We start from the raw sequence: 7,100 nt of genomic DNA, 5'->3' as shown, positions 1-7,100 counted from the left end.
AGATGGGAATACCAGACCACCTGACTTGCCTCCTAAGAAATCTCAGGAGGTATGCAGGTCAGGAAGCAACAGTTAGAATTGGACATGGAGCAATAGACTGGTTCCAAATCAGGAAAGGAGTATGTCAAGGCTGTATATTGTCACCCTGGTTATTTAACTTATATGCAGAGTACATCATGAGAAACGCTGGGCTGCATGAAGCACAAGCTGGGATCAAGATTGCCCAGATTTGCAGACGACACCACCCTAATGGCAGAAAGTGAAGAGGAACTAAAGAGCATCTTGATAAAGTGAAAGAGGAGAGTGAAAAAGTGGCTGGAAATGTTAAAACTTAGTATTCAAAAAACCAAGATAAGACCATGGCAGTTGGTCCCATCACTTCATGGCAAATAGATGGGGAAACAATGGAAACAGTGACAGACTTTATTTTGGGGGGCTCCAAAATCACTGCAGATGGTGACTGCAGCCATGAAATTAAAAGACTCTTGCTCCTTGGAAGAAAAGCTATGGCCAACCTAGAGAGCATATTAAAAAGCAGACATTGCTTTGCTAACAAAGGTCCGTATAGTCAAAGCTATGGTTTTTCCGGCAGTCATGTATGGACGTGAGAGTTGGACCATAAGGAAGGCTGCTGCTGCTGAGTCGCTTCAGGCGTGTCCGACCCTGTGCGACCCCATAGACGGCAGCCCGCCAGGCTCCCCCGTCCCTGGGATTCTCCAGGCAAGAACACTGGAGTGGGTGCCACTTCCTTCTCCAATAAAGAAGAAGAACTGATGCTTTTGAGCTGTGGTCTTGGAGAAGACACTTGAGAGTACCTTGGAGACTGCAAGGAGGTCCAACCAGTCCATCCTAAAGGAAATCAGTCCTCGATATGTATTGGAAGGACTGATGCTGAAGCTCCAATACTCTGGCCACCTGATGTGAAGAGCTGACTCTTTAGAAAAGACCCTGATCCTGGGGAAGATTGAAGGCAGGAGGAAAAGGGAACAACAGAGGATGAGATGGTTGGATGGTATCACCAGCTCGAGGGACATGAGTTTGAGCAAGCCCTGGGAGTTGGTGATGGACAGGGAAGCCTGGTGTGCTGCAGTCCATGGGGTTGCAAAGAGTCAGACCTGACTGAGCAACTGAACTGAACTGAGTGCTCTGGGACCAGCCCCTCCCTGGGTCTTCCTCACCCTGTTGGGTTCACCTCCCCCTTATCCACACCTTGGTGAGTGGACCTTTATAGAAGTCCTTTTCTCTCTTTGCATCTTTCTCTGGCCAGAACCCTGATTTCCTCTAAGGGGAGGAAGACGGGGGGCAAAGAGGATGCCCGGCGGTCTCCTGGATCCCTGCTGTCGCTGGCCCCAGGTGAACAGGCCAGGAGAGCATGTGTGCACGGGTCAGCTGCCGAGTTTGATGTGGAATGGTGGAGAGGCCTAAGGACACTCAGGGGAGCTGTCCCGGAGCGTTTGGGATTCAGGACAGAACTGGGGCATCTGGAGGCACCCTGAAGTGTGGGCAGTACCCGGAGCCATAGGGCGAGGGTGGGAGAAGCAAGTAGACTCCCCAGGGAGCTGCAGTGGGAGGAAACCCTAGGAAGGTGAGGCGACCGTCCCCCCAAGGAGGCTTACACGCGGGATGCAACCTTCGCAGCTGCGGGACTTTTTCTTTTCTAATAATTATGTGAACCAATCTTGACATGTCTCCAAAGATACCTAAATGGCCAACAAGCTCATAGAAAGATGCTCAATACCATTAGTCATTCAGTTCAGCTCAGTCACTCAGTCCTGTCCAACTCTTTGCGACCCCATGAACCACAGCACGCCAGGCCTCCCTGTCCATCACCAGCTCCCGGAGTCCACCCAAACCCATGTCCATCGAGTCGGTGATGCCATCCAGCCATCTCATCCTCTGTCATCCCCATCTCCTCCGGCTGCCCTCAATCTTTCCCAGCATCAGGGTCTTTTCAAATGAGTCAGTTCTTCGCACCAGGTGGCCAAAGTATTGGAGTTTCAGCTTCAGCATCAGTCCTTCCAATGAACACCCAGGACTAATCTCCTTTAGGATGGACTGGTTGGATCTCCTTGCAGTCCAAGGGACTCTCAAGAGTCTTCTCCAACACCACAGTTCAAAAGCATCAATTCTTCAGTGCTCAGCCTTCTTCACAGTCCAACTCTCACATCCATACATGAACGCAGGAAAAACCATAGCCTTGACTAGACGGACCTTTGTTGGGAAAGTAATGTCTCTGCTTTTGAATATGCTATCTAGGTTGTTCATAACTTTCCTTCCAAGGAGTAAGCGTCTTTTAATTTCATGGCTGCAGAATTAAGCCAGTCACAAAAAGACTCTTTATGATTCCACTTCTCCGAGGTCCCTGGAGTAATCAGATTCCTAGAGACAGAAAGTAGGATGGTGATTGCTGGGTCTGGGGAGGGGTGGGATGAGGTGTGGATGTTCAGGGGAGACAGTTTCAGATTCAGGGAGGAAGGTGAAAAAGTTCGGGAAGTGGATGGTGACGATGGTTGCATGACAACACGGATGTACTTGATGCCCCTGAACTGTACCCTTAACAATGTTTGCAGAAGCCAAAAAAAAATTTTTTATAATAAATTTCATGTTTTTTTAATGTGTTTTACCACTATTTGTAAAAAGAAAAAAAAAAAGACTTCCCAAAACAATAGCCTATATAATTCTAAAAAAAGAGACTCCAGTCCTGCCAGAGGGTAGAACCTGTCACAGAACTGACCAGAACATTCTGTCATAGATGGTTGACTACACACACAGGTCAGAGTTCTGATTTAGCATTCCATCGTGTGCTCACTCAGTCGTGCCCGACGTTTCGCTGCCTATTGGACTGGAGCCCACCTGGCTCCTCTGTCCATAGGATTTCCCAGGCAAGAATGTTGGAGTGGATGCCGTTTCCTTCTCCACGGGATCTTCCCGGTCCAGGGGTCGAACCTGAGTCTTCTGTGTCTCCTGCGTTGCAGGCGGGTTCTCCACCCGCTGAACCATCGGGGAAACCCCAGCACAGGATTATTTGGCATTTAAAGTCTGCGAAGAAAAGGGTCTTCTTTAATAAAGAGTGTTGGGACAACTGAGAGGCCATCAGAAAGAAACAAGACATTAGACTCCTATCTCACTCCAAAATAAATTCTGTACGGACCAGAAAGATAAATACCAAAAACAAACCCACAAGACGTTTGAAGAAGACAAAGGAGACATTTAATAGTCTCATGATGAGGAAGACTTTGCCCAGCACGACAAAACAGAAGTCTTAAATTTTTTTTTTATAAATTTAAATTACAAATTAGAAAGCTTTACATAGATATAATCTTCTAAGTCAAAGGATATGCCACATACTGGGAAAAGGTTGTTGCTAACTCATATCCCTGAAGAAGGCAATGGCACCCCACTCCAGTACTCTTGCCTGGAAAATCCCAGGGACGGCGGATCCTGGTGGGCTGCCATCTATGGGGTCGCACAGAGTCGGACACGACTGAAGCGACTTAGTAGTAGTAACTCATATCCCAAACAGGGGCGGGCTCCCCAGCAGAGGGTCCTGTGCGTGAGCATCTTGCTGGTAAGTTGGGCAAGCAGCCCCAATGCATGCCAGAGGATACCCATGTGGCTGTTGGCTGGAAGACGCTTAACTTCGCCCAGAATCAGAGAATTGCAAGCCTATATGACCTTCAAACACTGGAGGCTTTCAAGTGGGACAGGACAGGCATGGCGGGGAGATGAACCCCCGACTAGTCTGAGGTTGGAGGCGGGGAGACAGCGTCCCTCACCTAACAAAAGCCCACAGAGCAGCCAGCCCCTCTGCTCCCCAGGACCCGTCCTGCAGGGATGCTCACGCGCGCGCGCACAGCCGTCGCTGCCTTGCGTCCGAAGCAGGGCTAGAAGCAGCTTGGCCTCGGTCCATCCAAGGGCACCAGTGAGGGGCATCGGGCAGCCGTGGGCACGTGCAGCGGCTCCTGGGCAAGCGCTGAGCCAGCTTCTCACCGTCCACAGCGAACCCGCAGCCCTCTCGTCCCCCTGCGCTGTCGGGTCACTGGCTGCCCACCATTTGCCCTGGGTTCTGCCTGAATTTTTTAGACCAGGAAGCGGTATTAACAATGACAAGACGTGCTGCTTTCCCTAAGATAGTGAGCGGCTCATCGGAACAGAATCTGCCTGCAGTGCAGAAGGCGCAGGAGAGCCGGGCGCAGGAGACCTGGGTTTGCTCCCTGGGGCGGGAAGACCCCCTGGAGGAGGACATGGCAACCCGTTCGGTACTCTTGCCTGGAGAGTCCCACGGACAGAGGAGCCTGGCAGGCGGGCTACGGTCCGCGGGGTCGTGAAGAGTCAGGCACGATAGTCAGGAGGGGGTGGGTCCCTGCAGGATGTGGCAGGCCAGCACACCCCGTGGACCCCTGGCTCCAGGGCCAGGTAGGGTCTGAGGCGGTCCCTGGGGCCTGAGGCGGAGCCTGCAGACAGGGGTGGGAGTGGGTCCTGGGGACGCAGAGGAGAGAGGAATGCTGGGACAGAGGCCTCCCTGCCCTTCCCGGCCCTGGGGGCCTGCTGCCCTCTGAAGCCTGGACTCGGCAGCGTTGGGCGGGGCTGGGCCTAGAGCCACCCTCCGGTCAGGGGCCCTCCTGAGCCCCAGACCCTGCTCCCCGCGATGTAGGCCCGGGGTCTCTGGCAGAACTCATACAACCCGAGGGTCTGCCCTGTCCTCAGGGGTCGGGGAGTGGCGTCCTTCGCATTTGGAAGTTCACACACAGCCGCTGGTTTCACAGGTATTTGCCACGAAATGAGAAAGAAGCCTCAGGGCTGTGGTAACTCCTGACCCAGAAGTGAAGCCCCAGCCCCAGGCCCCTTCTGGTAGTCTGTCCGGCCTTGCTGCCTCAGACCAGAGCCAAAGGTCAGCTGCAGCCGGGAACCGAACCTTCCCGAGGGGCCGGCGCCCCCCTCTGTGTTTCCCTGAGTGTCTGCCCAGGCCTGTGTGGACCTGCCTGGCCCAAAGCCAACAGGGAGGGCCTGCAGGCCTGGACACGGGCTGAGAGCGAGCAGGGCAGCTGGGTCAGAGGCGGGGAGGCCCCTGGCCTTTCTCCCAGGTCTGCTGGCCCCCTGTCTGAGCTGTGGTAATTATCCTAATTACCCAAAGACGGCAGGAAGGCTGGTCCTAAAGCCTGGGCCCCAGGGTGTCCCTGGTTAATTATTCAGCCCGGCTGAGACCCCAGCTGAAGGGGTGCCCCTGAGGGCAGGTGGGAGGGGCTGCTGGCAGCTGGGTCCCCATGACCCCTGAGCCTCCCTGCTGAAGGGGTGTCTGCCTACACGCCCCGCAGAAGTTAGTCCTACAAAGGGAACCCAAGAGTGGGCAGGGCGGCGGCCACACCCCACCAGATGCGTGCTCCCTCCGCCACCCGCCCCCTCCCCATTCGTGCCCCCAGGGGCCGTGAGGGCGGCCCTCCTGTGCTCTGGGACAGGGCAGGAGCTAGGAGCGGGCCCAGCTCAGGGAGCCCTGGATGTCCGCCTGCACTCTCTGGCTGGCTGCCAGAGCCCACCTCTGCTGGGGTCCAGCCTCTCATGCGCCGCCCCCACCCAGCCCCCATAATCCTGTAGCTCCGTCTCGGGGTCCCGGTTCTCATGTGCCCCCACCTAGCCCTGCAGATCCGTTCCAGACAAGGCAGGCAAGGAAGGGCTGCAGGACGACCTCCTCCCACCTAGGGTCACCCCAGGAACCCCAGGGGACGGGAAGGGCTTCGCTCTGGTCTGCAGTGCTGCCTCAGCCCTCCGCCTCAGTGACTGGCTGGAAACCTCCCCCCTGGTTCCTGCCAGCAGACAGAGGTGCTCTCAGCCCCGGTGCAGAGTTCTTGATCTCCCAGAGGATGGGCCAGTGCTGGGAGTGGGCACATGCCCAGTATTTGACAAGTGACGGGGCTTCTGCTTTCGATCAGAGGGTGGGGAAGGGTGCTTCTGGGAATGATGAACCTCCCATGGAAGAGATGAGGTGGGGCAAGACGCTGCCATCTGCACGCTGCCTTTGCTGGCGAAGGATGTCATGCTTGGAGCTGCAGCAGCCGTAATATGACCAAGAGGAGAAGACCAGGAGCTGAGCAGCAAGGCCAGTCCCGATCCCTGTCGCTGCTGCTGAACTGGACCCAGAATAAACGTGTTATTCTTTTCTTTTTGCCCACTCGGCTTGTGGGATTTTAGTTCCCTGACCAGGGATGGAACACAGGCCCCCTGCATTGGGAGCGAAGAGTCTTAATCATTCAACCTACGTGTTGCAAATAAGAGTTTCCATGCCGCAACTGAAGATCCCCCGAGCAGCAACTAAGACCCAGAACAGCCAAATAAATTAAAAAAAAAAATTTTTTTTTAGTCCTTGCCCTAACCAAAGATTTAATTTTTTTTTTAACTCTGGACACTTACTTCATTTGTGTATTTTAACTCATGCACGTGCACTCTTTGAACAGTTGTAAAAGTTTAATTAAAAGTCAGCACTGTTGAACTGCATCACACCAGCGTCTACAGGCATTGTCACATAGCACAGCCCACCGTGGAGACCTGTGTGCAAGCTGCTCCGTCCCTGGCAGCACGCGCGGCCCCGCCTGCTTGCTCCTCCAAGCCCCGACCCTTGCTGCACAACTTCAGCCCACATCGCGACGCGCTCCAGTGTCCGTCACACCCCAAATACACGCACTATGCAGACCTCTTTCTTCTGATTTGACGGCTCAGACAAGAGAGTATTCAAATGTTCCAAGGCCTTGTGGTCTCAAACTGGACCCGAGTCACAGAAGCAGAAACCAGAATTCCTTCAAGTAGAGAAGAGTGGCTGCAGCCTCCCTGGGGCGGGAGGGGCCAGATGAGCCAACTCCCGGGTGTCGGAGCAAGAAAGCAGGCTGTTTCCTCTTGCGGGAGGTGACGGGCTTTCCGACCACTCTAGAATGGGGCTCTGGCTGAGTCGTTGTTGCTTAGTTACTAAGTCATGTTCAGCTCTTTGTGACCCCGTGAACTGCAACACTGCAGGCCCCCCTGTTCTTCACCATCTCCTTGAGTTTGCCCAAACGTCCACTGACTCAGGGATGCCATGCAGCCGTCTCATCCTCTGTCCTCCCCTTCTCCTC

The sequence above is a fragment of the Ovis canadensis genome, chromosome 18 (assembly GCF_042477335.2).
Source record: "Ovis canadensis isolate MfBH-ARS-UI-01 breed Bighorn chromosome 18, ARS-UI_OviCan_v2, whole genome shotgun sequence".
NCBI classification, from domain to species: domain Eukaryota; kingdom Metazoa; phylum Chordata; class Mammalia; order Artiodactyla; family Bovidae; genus Ovis; species Ovis canadensis.
Note: the sequence above shows the minus strand (reverse complement) of the source record.